This window comes from Theropithecus gelada, chromosome 4, assembly GCF_003255815.1.
Source record: "Theropithecus gelada isolate Dixy chromosome 4, Tgel_1.0, whole genome shotgun sequence".
NCBI classification, from domain to species: Eukaryota; Metazoa; Chordata; class Mammalia; order Primates; family Cercopithecidae; genus Theropithecus; species Theropithecus gelada.
In genome coordinates this window covers 49223347-49238021 of record NC_037671.1, presented here as the reverse complement: position 1 = coordinate 49238021, position 14675 = coordinate 49223347, and the positions used below count along the sequence as shown (strand labels likewise).

Sequence of the window (14675 nt, the reverse complement as noted above, 5' to 3'; positions counted from 1 at the left end):
ATAACTGCTCTATTTCATTGTTAGTTATTGTTGTTAATCTCTTAACTGTGCCTAATTTATAAATTAAACTTTATCATAGGTATGCATGCATATAAAAAACATGGTGTATATGGGGTTTAGTACTATCGATGATTTCAGACATCCACTGGGGGCCTTGGAACGTATCCCCCTCAGATAATGGGGGACCACTGTGTTGCCTTGCAACTAGAATGGTGATGAATGGTTGGGAGAACTGAGGTACACATTTTAAGGAAGGAGCCACAATTGACCTGAACTGCTCTGCTTACTAAGATAAGAAAATAAAAGATTTAGTAGAAAACCCAATAGCATGAAATCTGAGACAGTGAGGGGCTGGGAAAACATGAGGTAAGCATCATAAGGGCAATTTCAGTGACACGGGAGAAAGATGGGCTTGATGCCACCCCATCAACACACACACACACACACAGACACACAGACACACACACACAGAGTCCTTATTTCCTGTACCTTGCTTCATGTTCTTCATAGCATTTTTGCTCATCAGACATATAACTCACTTGTTTGTTTATTGTCTGTATTTCTGTATCAGTCAAGGTCCTGGCAGAAAAGAAGTGACATTTTCAAAGGGTAACAGAAGAGGTAAGAGCAGTTAAGTCAACATAGAACTGGCAGCATCGAGCAGCCATGGGTTGCATCTCATTAAGCAAAAAGGGTCAAGAAGGGTGGGGAGGTAAGGGAGGTGTCAGAGGAACCTGCCAAGATCTGTGACTGTGGGAGAGGGGAATCCCCCAGGATCTGTGGCTAGAGGGGAGGAATACAATCACTGCCAAAACTGCTGCCTGCCAGGAGTTGGGGGGAGAAAATGCCAGGTTCTCCTGTGCTTCCATACTACAACATCCCGCTGGGATCTCCCACTCTCCCTACCTTCCATCACCCTCCCAGAAGACAAGGCACAGCAGAGTGCGGGGTTAGCCTCCTGGGGCACAGAGAAGGGCGAAGATGGACCTGGAGGGTAAAGAGAGGCTAGCCGGCACCTCCCGCAACTAGAGTGCAGACTCCTAGGGGACAGTTGTTTTCGTTACTTCTTATCCCCAGGGCCTAAAACAGTGTCTGGCATGTAGATTTTCAATAAATGTTTGATGATGGAATGAAGGTGTGCATGATTTGGAAAGAGAGAGATGTCGAAAGATTAAAGCAGTTTCCTAGCGTGTGTGATGTAAACCCACCTACTGCCACTATTATAGCAGACAGTTAGATTTACCCTTTCTCATAATGCTTTCCCATGAAGGGATATTTTGAGGAAGGCAGCTATGGCAGGCAGATCTGGAAGAAAAGATAGAGAAGATACGGCAAGGACCTCAGCACCATATGACCAACAGCAAAACCACAAAGTCTGAAGGTTAATGCTTTAGATCTACAGGTGATAGAGGCACGGGAGCGTTCAAGCCCCAGCCAGCCCCCATCCCAGGGAGGAAGGCCTTGGGCATGGTGCAGCTCTGGGTTCCATCCTGACCAACTCGACCCCTCTGAGACTGATTTTCCTCATCTGTAAAATGGGGATAAGGACAGAATGCGGTGTTGTGAAGACTGAGCAGGACCCAACACACTGTACCTAGGGTGGTGTAAACAGTAGGAGCCATAAGGATTGTTTCCTGTGCAAGGCAAGTTCTCTAATTTTGAGATAGGTGTGGAAACTGCTGCAGTTGCTCTGCTTTCTGGGCTGGAGTCATTCATTCTGCATTCCTGATTAGGGAGAGGGTCAGGCGGTAATAGGACACCTCGTTCCGGATGGCTTCACCCCGTCCCCCTACAAGGCTTCCTGCTTCCTTCCTTCAGGGTCAGTGGAGTCAAAGCTTGTTTTCCTTCTCACTCCAGGTCAGCACCACACAACACACTTGTTTTTTACAGGTGGCCCTGGGGGCTTGGAACCGCACTGACAGACATCCGTGCAGCCCTTCCTTCCTCTGGGTCAGGGAGGTATTTCCAGATGGAGTTGAATTCAGGAGCAGGTGAGGGACTTGGAGAAAAGGAGAAAGGCAAGATTAGCTTCCTCTGGAGAAGCTGGGAAATGCCTTAGTGAATCGGATTCATGTGGCCATCCTTTAATATGAGCTCTCTCTCCACTTTTATTTGGTAGTGGCAAATTCTTCCTCTACCCTCTTTGGGTCTGTACCCCTACAGGTACTGCTCTCAGATAAAATAAATTAGGCTAATGAAGAGAGAATGAGGCACCTCTGAATGAAGGTCTCCTGTGCTTGCATGAAGAGCTCACAAGAGACACTCTGGAATCCGTGACATCAGGGTGGAGTAGTGGGGGGTTTCCCTCAAGTGCAGGCAATAAGGTGGTGCATTGTCTGTAGAGAATTTGAAATCAACAATAAAACTGACTAAAGCATTTTTAAGGATTATCGGTCGGGCTCAGTGGCTCACTCCTGTAATCTCAGCACTTTGGGAGGTCGAGGCGGGCGGATCACGAGGTCAGGAGATCAAGACCATCCTGGCTAATACAGTGAAACCCGGTCTCTACTAAAGATACAAAAAATTAGCCAGGCATTGTGGCACGTGCCCATAGTCCCAGCTACTCAGGAGGCTGAAGCGGAATAATCGCTTGAACCTGGGAGGCAGAGGTTGCAGTGAGCCGAGATCACACTACTGCATTCCAGCCTGGGCGACACAACAAGACTCCGTCTCAAAAAAAAAAAAAGAACTATCACCATATGGTGGTGATCCCAAACAATGTCCGTGATAAAGTATTTTTCCTAAAAAATCTATTGAAGGTCTAAGTTCTTAACAATTGCTACCATTACCGGTGAGTTTCAGTAATATAAGCTGCTAATTAATGTACTTTTATTACTTACCTTTTAATAAATAGTGTTCTACAGAGAAGGTAATTCAGAAAACTCTCGTTTATATAGCAGCTCCTGACACAGAGGAAGTCAGCTATACTTGTTTGTTCCAAGAGTAAGTTTCTAAGGGTTTGGGACTGTTTGAGTTTGCCTGAAGTCTCTCCAGCCTCTGCAGAATAACACATCCCTGCATTTGAACAGTAGATTAAAAACACGCAATGTTAGCATGGTGGTTGTAAAGAAACTGAACACGTGTAGCTTCAATTCTGTCATTCTATGGGACCCTACAGAGTTTTTATTTTTGTTTAAAATTTAAAACAGTGCAGAGTGCAATCTTCAAGGCATACTATTATTATTTGGCATGTACGAATTTTAGTTCACACTTAAACATTTCACTGAATTTTAGTAGTAGCATAAAGTAGAATATTTCCTTTTTTAGTCAATTGCTTTAAACCGAAAGAATTCATCAAGCAAATAAGGCTTATTGCGGAAAATAATGTCCTCATATAAAGAAGGGGAAAGTTCATAAAAGATCTAGTTCAAGTGTCAACTCTGCTAGATATCTCCATGGTCCAGAATTGTGTGTGCTGGCTGCTCTCTAATTTTACGTACAGAAGTGTGAGTGTGTATGTGGCATAAGAGTGTGCATGCATGTGTGTGTATGTGTGTTTTTGAGAGACAGAGAGAGAGACATTAGTGGATTCAGGTGACTCAGGGGCAAGAGGTCACTCATAAGATTGCCCATATTTAGTGAGAGCCCAGAAGGTTCAAATGAAGAGTCCCAGACAAAGATGTGCCATAAAGTGTTCACATACTGCTGGGTAAAACACAAAGTCTAGATCTTAATGGCTTTCAACAAAATGGAAAAGTGAACAATTTGAGGAATTCCGGAAGAAACTAAAAATAGATGTGGTTTTCCCTCCCTTAATATTCCAGGTCAGACGAGGCAAAATCAAGGGCTCTGGGTCTGGAATAATTGTGTAATTGTTGATATGTAGCTATGTTTTGTGTACTGTGCTTCAGATCCAAAAATAGTTTAGTGGTCCTGAGAGGCAGACTCTGATAAATAGAAGGTGATGTAGTTATGAAAGGTCTTGAACTTGGAAATGTGGACACCCTCATTGTGCTGAGCTGGGCCATGGGAGCTGTGGAGGGCTGAGCAATTTCCATGAGTCCCGATGACAATCTGTACAATGCTAGACCATTTTGAATTGCAGTAGCAGCCACTGCGAACACCTTTGTCTTCAATCTCTTACCCTTTAAATTCCTAAAATAGAAAGCTCAGGCTAGAAAGCAGCGCAACTCACCTTCAGTAGTAGCAACCTGATCACCAGGCCAACTAGGTTGGTCCATCTCTCCGGGTTTGCCATTGTGGTATGAGACGGAACAGACCAGTGAATAAAGAGGGTACCAAAGTAATGACATATCCATGACTTGGACCTGGGGAGACAGAGAATTCAGTGGATTTAGGGGCAAACAACTTGAAGTGAATAGCTAGTGCTTTTCTCCAGTATTAAAACAAGCAAGTTGTTTTGAACAGGAGTTACTTTACAGAACGATATGTGTAGCATCTGGAAATTATTTATCCTTGTATTTTCTTTAAAAATGATTCACTACAAGTAATATAAAAGTGGTGCTCTTGGATACCAAGACCTTGCTAACTATCAAGTTAATATTTAGTTCCCCTAAGCTCACTCACAAGCTCTGTGGTTTTGCGGCATTCCACATCTCTACGTTTTTAAGAGGCACATTCTTCCTTCTCCCCAAGGAGTTGAACTTCAGAAAGTTTGATTAATTTTCATATATGCTTTGTTTTCCATTCCCATCACTGCTGCCTCCAACTTTGTGCTTCTTCTCAGTGATCTTATTTTTGGCCCCTTCTTGGCGATGCGTTTCAGAGCCATTGTTGTTTTTCATAGACACTGGCGTCGCCCAGTCTTTTTTTCAGATTTCTTTCTCAAGCAAACATTGTCATTGTGCATGACATATTATGTATTCTTGAAAGGGCATTTTAAAAAGAATACGTCATCCCTCAGAGGAATTGCGAGGAGTCTTAGTATAGGGACGCGATTATTAGCCATCAAACAGGAGCCCAGGAGTAGTGACTCTGTGGGGAGGTGGGATGCATGCTTGAGAGTGGTAATTTTCACCACACGGATGACTCATCTCTGGTTGACAAGAAGGTGATACTGACCTAGCGATGTCACCCTTCTATTGTAGGTGTTATAATTATTGAGCATCTGTTATGTACTGGGAATTTCTAGCTCTTCCTTAGAAATTACTTTCACTGTAGCTAAGATTGTGGCATGGGGGAATCCTGTACCCCTGTTAACAAACAAGGGGCTTCGGGGGCATTAATGTGCACAGAAAACCCTTGTGTGGATATAGTAGCAACCACAACCATGCTGTGACTTTGCTTTGGGGTATACTGGATTCCACTAACAGTATGTATCCTACCAAGTGAAAAGAGATAAGAGGTAAAACAAAATCTGTCCTTGATTTACTTACTTATTTTAAAAGCACTAATTGAACACCTACTATGTTCCTTTTAGCAGTTACCTAGCATTTTAGTTTGTCTTTTCTTTTATAACCTCACCTCCACATGAGTCACTTCTAACTAATAATTTTTAAAACTCATGGTCAAAAAATAGTTTTTAAATGATCAATTCTTGAGTGTTCAATTTGATCTTTCTTAAATAGGTTCATGTACTGCACATGAATAAAATTCAGAGGGATCCAGAAACTTGTGTGGTAAAAAATATGCCTGCTAAATCACATTATGTTTTAACTGTATTTCAATACAATTATTTTCATTTGTTACCTTATATATTCTGTTTCGTGTATTTACAAACATTATTCTGAGAAGGCTTACACAGCCTTCACCAAATGGACAAAGAGGTTTATGGCAAAAAAAAAAAAATGATTTTGTTTTAGTCTTTTTTTTTTTTTTTTTTTTTGAGACGGAGTCTTACTTTGTCACCCAGGCTGGAGTGCAATGGCACGACCTCAACTCACTGCAACCTCCGCCTCCCAGGTTCAAGCAATTCTCCTGCCTCAGCCTCCCGAGTAGCTGGGATTACAGGTGTTAGTCATTCTTTTAGTGAGAGTCAGTGAGATACAGACCCTCCCAGTCTTCATGTGACTAAAAATGTTTTTTATTTTGCCTTCAATCATGAAGGTTCTTTCAAGTGTGATACCCTGGAAGAAAGCACAGGCGAAAGAGGACAGTGGGCCCCTGGGCCAAGTCTTAGGCACACCTACGTAAGGAGACCGAGAGGAGGAACTGCCAGAGCAGGAGGAGAGTGAATGTCACAGGAGACACAGAATATGTCTTGTGGTTTATAAGAAGGTAGAAGTGGCCAACTATGTCAAATGGTGCTGCCGAGTTAAGGGAGATGAGAACAGCTAATGAACCGTTGGTTATAGCAACCTGGAGACTGGGGGAGCTCCCTGAGAGCAGCTGGGATGCAGAAGTGGGGAGGGGAGATGGATTTGACTGACTTTGAGGCTGGAGAGGGAGGTTAAAGAAGTGGAGATGAAATCTAGGTATTTGGCTGTTTAGTTAAGAGCTGTGAAGGGGAACAGAAAATGTTGCAGTAAATGAGGGGAAAGAGAAAGACATAATGTCAAAGAGATGCTCTATGTCTGTGTGCTGATGATGCTGAGGAAGTAACAGCGGACAGCACCCAGAGCCCAGTGGAAGAAGGGGCAGGCCTTATCATCCTCTCAAACTGGAAAGAAGGCCAGAATGGGTAGGGCAGGTGCAAGAAGATTGAAAGTTTTTATGTAGGTAGATGAATGTTTATTATTTTTTAAAAAATAGCGTTTCCCTCTGTTGCCCGTGCTGGGGTGCAGTGGTGTGATCATGACTCACTGCAGCCTTGACTTCCCAGGCTTAAGTGATCCTCCCACCTCAGCCTCTCTGGTAGCTGGGACTACAGGTGTGCACCACTATGACCGGCTAATTTTTGTATTGTTTCATAGAGATGGAGTCCCACCGTGTTGCCCAGGCTGGTTTCAAACTCCTGGGCTCAAGGATCCACCTGCCTCAGCCTCCCAAACTGCTGGGATTACAGGCGTGAGCTGCTGCACCCAGCCAAATGTTTCATTTAATTGACTGTTTTTCCAACGAAATGTGAGGCAAGGGTACTGCTAAGACTGAGGAGAGAAGAGAAGGTGTGAAATGGCCCTTTCAAGGAGTGAGAAAACTAACATAAATAATAGGATTGCCAGGTTATGTGGCCATAACAGTTCCACTGATAATGGGCAGAATGATTTTTACATGCAAGCTGCATGCCAGCCTATAAATAACTGCTGTCTGAAATACCACCCCCACACCATTTCCCACTTCTTTCTACCCTCATTGTCCTCCTGTTATCTCTACTGCTGTTCATGTTACATCTTTAACTGCTGGTTTAAATTAATTCACACTAATATGGAACTCACTGGAAATGGAAATGAACAATATCTCAACATTTCAAAGATATTTGAGTCAGAGTAGGGGCAGTTTCTCCAGTTAAAGCAATTTGTCTCTAAAAGTGTAATTTTAAGGAATGAGATGCAGATAAACAGGTTTTTCTGTTGCTTTCCAAATCCTGCTACAGAAGTGACAGTTTATGCTTCTGATGTCACCTGGCATCTTATTTTTCATACTATGGTGCCATTCACTACACTTTCAGTTAAAAGCTGTATTCTAATATGTTAAAGAGAACCACTTAACATTCTTCCATGAAAGAATATAGGCCCTGGAGGCTGGCTGCGGTGGCTCACACCTGTAATCCTGGGACTTTGGGAGGCTGAGGTGGGTGGATCACCTGAGGCCAGGAGTTCGAGACCAGCCTGGCCAACATAGTGAAACCTCATCTCTACCAAAAATACAAAAATTAGCTGGGCATAGTGGTGAGTGCCTGTAATTCCAGCTACTCCACAGGCTGAGACAGGAGAATCGCTTGAACCCAGGAAGCAGAGGTTGCACTGACCCAGAATGGTGCTACTGCAGTCCAGCCTAGGCAACAAGAGTGAAACCCCATCTCAAAATAAATAAGTAAATAATAATAATAATAAAACAATAAGAAGAATATAGGCCCTGGAAACATTGAGCTAATTTATTTAGAGTGTCATTTCTTGCTCTAAGTCATGAGCCAAACATCGCAAGGTAAAGACTACAAGTTTAACCCAAGTTTAATATTGCCTCTTTCTCTGCTCAGAAATCACTACTTCATCTTAGATATTAGGTATATGGATAACTACCGAACCAGTACCTGTGAAATTGTCCCAATTTAGAGGTAAGAGAAAGGAGTATCTTAATAGTCCTCCTTGGGAAGAAACTATCTTTAGAAAAATACTGTGATAAACACCTAGAAAGCAATTGAGACTCAGACCTCTAAGAGAGTAGAAGTCTCATGCATAAAGTGAGGGATGGAATATGTTTGTTACCCCCATAGATAGAGGAGCCAATGGGAGAAGAGTAGAGAATACAGGGAAGAAGGGAAGAGAGGTCAGCGAGATGGTAGGTCGCTGGCATTAGAGAAGGTGGGAGTCTGTGGAATGCTCAGCGAAGAGGTGGTCAAAATATCCCAATAGAATAGTAACATCCACCCTTCCAATCACAACTTGGTTATTTTTCTGGTTGTAAATATGACTTTAGTCACTCCTTTACTCCCAAACTTTAGGTTCACATTTACTGGGTGTGTGGTGAAATTCAAAAAAGGGGCTGTTTTTCTTTCGTACCAACCTAGAGCCACACAGACACAACATACTAGGAGTGTGGCAGTTCTATAGGTTGACCGGGCCAGGAGAATCTAAACATCCTTAGGAATTCCCAGGCGCCCTGAGGTGGGCTCTGAACTTCCACAAGCTGGGGTAAAGCAATTTTATCTAGAATTTTGATAGACCAGGATTCACAGCAGGCATTTGGTTTATGCTTCGTTCTGAAACCCTCATCTGACTTGGGTCAGTTCTTCTGTCCCCTCAAATGTTCCTGTGGTTTTCACCCCACTTTTCAGTATCTCCCTGGGTAAAATTAGGTAAAAACCAAATTGAAGCATTTTAGCCAGAGCATAGACTACCCTTCTGTCTCAGAAGGGCAATACAGCTATTTGGCATGATGTGAGCTTAATTCTGGCCTAGGGAGGTAAAACGTGGAGAAACTTCTTCAATAAAGCTTGCTTGTTGACTTATTGATGACAAAGCTTTGTTTATGGGTATTGTCTGAGAAGGAGGTTTCAGGCCTTTATCACCTGTTATGATGTTGTTCTGAGTACTCTATGAAAGCTGGGACCTAGGTGAGTGGGTGGGACTTGGGGGTTCTGGATGGAAAAGAGACTGCTTAACTGTTGCTGGTCTACTTCTGTGATAATAATGTTAACAAGGAAATTCTGTTGCTGGCTTGCATCAGAAGTGTATTTGTGTTAACTAAATAAAGAGGGGATAAATGCTGACAGATTTTTTTATTGTTCTCGTCGTTACAGAAGTGTAACAGGACTTTACCTCCATGTGTCCTTATTCTACTTAGAACCATTATTTCTCCTACCAGAAAATTGGGGATGGGAATGCATGTGTTGGTGGGGACTGGGGGTCACCAGAGCATAAGGTAACAGCATGGGATGCAGAGACAGAAGATCTAAATTCTAAGTCTGTCTCTGACACTAATGCTGCTTGTGACCTTGGTTAAGCCTTTCAACTTTAATACTAGATATTTGGAACAAATGATCACCAGCTATACCCCCCGCCCACCCTTTGCTCTAACATTATTTGATTCTGATTTTCTCCTGGCGTGGATGACTCTTAGTACATATTTGTCTAGTGGTTTTGGCATTATGACTGTTCACTAATCGCCTTAATAAATTCTGAGGAAATTATCTCTACAAACAGAGGTAAAAATGAGGGAAACTTTTTTGGGAGTCAAAGGAAAAGCTGAAGCACTGAAAATAGCATAGAATGATGGAATTTGGATGGGAGATGGTGTTGTGAGGACAGGACTTTGCAGTCCCAAGCCAGGATTCTGCCTGATGTTTGCAGATCAACCTCGCTGTTACTGCAGTATAAGGTATCCACCAGTGCAGAGAGCCCGCACCCAGGATGCACGGTAAAGAAGCAGAGGTTAAAACAGGAGTGACTGCCCAGTGTGCATGGACAAAATGACATGTGTACATTGAGAGGAAAAGTGTTGCTTCCTTCTAAATAGATTCCCTCCTAGGCCAAGACAAGAAGGAATGCCATGTCCTCAAATACCTGCTCTTCTCCATGGGACTGGGTTGGAGGGGACTGAGGGAGGAAGAGTCAATGACAAGTCGATGACTCTGAAATTCTGTGCATCACAGCTGAGGTATGTGGATGACATATGTCACACCATGGGGATCAGAAATGACTTCCTGCTACATAGACAGCATGCCATCTCTAAGAACTGAAAGTGGAATGTGAAGGCTGTGGATGGCTCACAGGCCATTGGTGGTCAGCACTCTCCAAGAATAGATCAATAAGGGTCAAGAGAGAAGTGTGGATGACACCTCAATGAACCATACCTCAAATCTGCACTGTCCCCCCTCACCCGAGGTGCTGTCTCTCCCTCTCCCAGGAGATGGCAGAGGGGGTAGTGCTAGGAATAGAGTCCAGAAAACAGTCCCACTTGGAGGGTGACTTGGATTTCTGGCAGAAGCTGGGGCCATCACTGGAGTCATAAGAAGTGCTGGAAGGCAGCTGTCAACTGTGTCCAGTTGGCTCAAAAGATGGAAACTTTGCAATCTTCCATAGCAAAACAACATCAATATCTGAGAGACGCATACACAAAGAAGGTGTAATAACACCGTCTATTGGTGGAATGGGTGCAGTAGCAGTCAGTGCAAATAAAATCTGAGTGGCTGCAGCTAAGCACAAATATGACCAATTCCATTAGTGGAGGCTCTGCCAAAATATACACACCCGAGATAAGAATAAGACCATTTGTATACTATGAAACTGCCCAGTTATTTGCCGGTTCCTTCCTTGCATAAGGACAGGTCAGTGCCAAAGGAGAACTTTCTTGGCCTCAATGTAGAAATACCAAAAGAGAGCTGACCTTGGGTCAAAAGGGTTGCCAACATCTGGTTATGGATTAAAAAATAAGAGAAAATTTATCAAAGCAGGGCTTACCCTGTCAAGATGTGGAGGTAGGAGAATTTCGCAAGTTGAACTAATATGTACTTTAGCTATGCTGGCCAGGGCTGTGGCATTAATAACTTCACTTGTGCATTACACTTTCAAATACTCCTCTGCAATGAATCAGTTAAGCAGGCAACAGAGTTTTGCTCTTGTCACTCAGGCTGGAGTGCAATGGCGCAATCTTGGCTCACTGCAACCTCTGCCTCTCAGATTCAAGCGATTCTTCTGCCTCAGCCTCCTGAGTAGCTGAGATTACAGGCACCGGCAAACACTCCCTGCTAATTTTTGTATTTTTTAGTAGAGATAGGGTTTCACCATGTTGGCCAGGCTGGTTTCGACCTCCCGACCTCAAGTGATCCACCTGCCTCAGCCTCCCAAAGTGCTGGGATTACAGGCATGAGCCCCTGCACTCGACTTGGGAGCTTACCTTCTAGTGCAGGGATGCAAGGTGGATACATCCAGCAAAATACAAGTGTAATATAGTGTACCAGAGATGATATGGAAAACTAAAGCAAGTCGGGGGGATGTGGAGGGATGAAATGTAAGATATGGCTGTCAATGAAGGCCTCACTAAGACAGCAATGTTGGGGCAAAAGTGAGAATGAGGCGACGGAGTGAGTCTTGAGGAAATCTGTACAAAGAACATCCCTGGAAGGCAGAGAGAACAGCAAGTACCCTGAAATGCAGACTGCCTGGTCTGCAAGGAGGCCAGTGTGCCTGGAGCAGCATGAACAATGGGAACAGAAGGTGGTGCAGATCATGTAGGTCTCACTGGCTATTGAAAGGACTTGTGCTCTGACTGCAGGAGATGAGTTGAGCACAGGTGGACTTTATATAACTTGTATTTTATAAAGACCATTCTAGCTGCAGTTTTCAGAACAGACTATAAGGGGCAAGAGGAGATGCACAGAGACAGGGAAGACACTGGTAATTATCCGGTCAAGAGATAGTGATGGCTTGGATGAGAATGACAGCAGCAGAAGGGGTAAGAAGTGCCAGATTATGCATGTATTTTGAAAATAGAGCTAACAAGATTTGATGGCAAATTAAATGTAAAGTGTGCAAGGGAGGACTCAAAGATGACTCTCAGGGTTCTGATCTGGGTAACTGGAAGGATGGAGATGCCTTTTGCTAATATGGGAGAGACTGATGGTATAGCTAGTTTGGGAGGGATGATCAGGAGTTTAGTTTGGGACATGTTCTGTTGGAGGGCCTACTGAACAACTGAATGGAGATATCAAGTAGGCAGTTGAATACATGAGTCAGGAATTCAGGTGAGAGGTCTGTGATAGAGATAGACATTTGGAAGTCATCAGCAAAAAGATTTAAGCCAAAATTAGTAGAGATTACCTGGGAAATAAGTGTCAACAGAGAAGCGTTTCAAAGACTGAGCTATGAGACATTCTTATGTTAAGAGGAAGGACCAGCAATGGAAAATGAAATGGAGAGTTTAATTTCACTTGCTTTTACTGATAACCCACTATATACCAGCACTATAATAGGAGCTGGTCATAACATAAATGAGACCAGTGTCTGCCTTCAAGGTGCTGCATTCAAACAAATGGATTTTGTTTGAATGCAGTGTGGTAACTTCAAAAAGACATGCATCTGGCAGTGTGGGATCAGGAAAAAGAAATACTTGGCTCAGGCTGGGAGAAATAGGAGGGTCCTTGGAAGAAATAACACTTGGAACTTAAAAGGAGACTAAATGTTACCTGTGTGAAGAAAGGAGAAGGGTAGAGTGAAAGAAGGGCAGGAGTGAAACAGCTGGGAACATGCTGGAAAATACGTATTTATTTGGTGCTGAAATTTCTTCATGAGAAAGTAGGAGCTTTGTCTCTAATGAGACTGTACCTTACAGTCATGAGATATATTTCATATTAAGAAACATAGATAACCTGACTGGTGAATTATTCTGACTACATCTGCAGTTTGGTTGAAGAAGTTTGGGTTCAGCCACCAACACCAACGTTTTAGGATTCGGGAAAACGGCCTCTGTGACAGTCAATTCCAGCCGTAGCTACGACGGGGCAGGGTCTCTCCATCCACAGTTCATTCTGGGTTGCCGCTGAGGCCATATGGTGGTTCCCTTTTTTATTTGCTTTTGTTTTCATTGTAATGTGTGCGCAGCAAGCACACAGTGTTCCTAACAACAAGCAGGGACCCGTGGACGAGAAGAATTGCTCCTCAGAGAAGGAAAGGGACAGTCACTTTGACAACGCCCATTCCATATTAGAGAGCCTGCTGCACCCAGCAACCAAAACACAAGCAGGAAAACAGGCAGCATTTGCCCAGGAACTGTGTCCCTCAGCAGGCTGTTTCTTAAGTCAGGGTGTATCCAATCCAAGCTATAGACTACAGCTGAGAATCAGTATCTAGAAGTGGAATAATAACATTTTGAAGTTCATCCTCTTCTTGCCCAAATACTCTGGTCTCAAGCCTAAGTCCCGCTGGTGGTTGCTGACTTGCCCCAGTCTGATAGCATGACAAGAAGGGAAGGCAGCTGGAGGGGAGAGAGGATGAACTTGGAGGCACTGGAGCCCAGGGCTCCAGAGAACAATGAACAGTTACTAAACTCTTCCTCTTCAGTTTCAGCAGAGTCTGTAAACTCAGTACGATTATCATCCCACTTTCACACATTATAAAACTGAATCTCAGGGCCAGGAGCAGTGGCTCATGCCTGTAATCCCAGCACTTTGGGAGGCTGAGTCAGGGGATTACCTGAGGTCAGGAGTTTGAGACCAGCCTGGCCAACATGGAAAGACCCCATCTCTATTAAAAATACAGAAATTAGCCAGATGTGCTGGTAGGCACCTATAGTCCCAGCTACTTGGAAGGCTGAGGCAAGAGAATTGCTTGAACCCAGGAGGAAGAGGTTGAAGTGAGCCAAGATCACGCCACTGGACTCTAGCCTGGGCGACAGAGCGAGACTCCATCTAAAAACAAAACAACATTGAATCTCAATAGGGTCAAGTAATGTGTAAGAATCGCTTGAACCCGGGAGGAAGAGGTTGCAGTGTGCCAAGATCGCACCACTGGACTCTAGCCTGGGCGACAGAGTGAGACTCTGTCTAAAAACAAAACAATATTGAATCTCAATAGGGTCAAGTAATGTGTACGTGGCCACATAAAATTGGTGGGACTAAAGCGTCAATTCCTACAGTCTGACTCCAGAGTCCCTTCTTTGACACTATGAAGAATTCTCTGAAGATGCTCTTGGGACTACCTGCATGGGACTCACCTGAAGCATTTATTTCCAATGCCGATTCCAGGCCATTCATCAAATTTTCTGTGGGCAGAGCTCCAGAGTAGAGAGTCAAACAGCATTTTCCATCTGTGTTCTGACCTTGGGAAGGTTTCTCCTTGGGCCTCAGTTTCCTCTCTTGTAAAATGAGGATCAGAGGGGTCACTTCCAGTTCAAAAATGAGCTGACTATAATTCATCTTTAAACCCAACAACCTGAATGCAGCCTGCCAAACAGGCCTTTACCATATATCTCGTTATCTTTAAATATCCATGTTACCGAGTGGTATTTTAAGTACCACTAAATTTATAGTTTGATACACAAATACTCACGGAGTTTCCCTGGAAACCTAGGAGAACTGGACATCCCTCCAATGTGGCATTTTTGAGGTACAGCCCTCCCGCGGGGGAGGACTGAACAGCTTCTTTAGATCTCTTCTCTTCTGCGGATTCTTTTATTCTCTG

General features: G+C 43.7%; 1 protein-coding gene across 1 annotated transcript in view; it reads left to right on the top strand.

The window, feature by feature from the left end:
• ADGRF5 (adhesion G protein-coupled receptor F5) overlaps positions 1 to 14675 on the top strand; it is a 103721-nt gene that overhangs the window by 17994 nt on the left and 71052 nt on the right. The window lies entirely within an intron of this gene.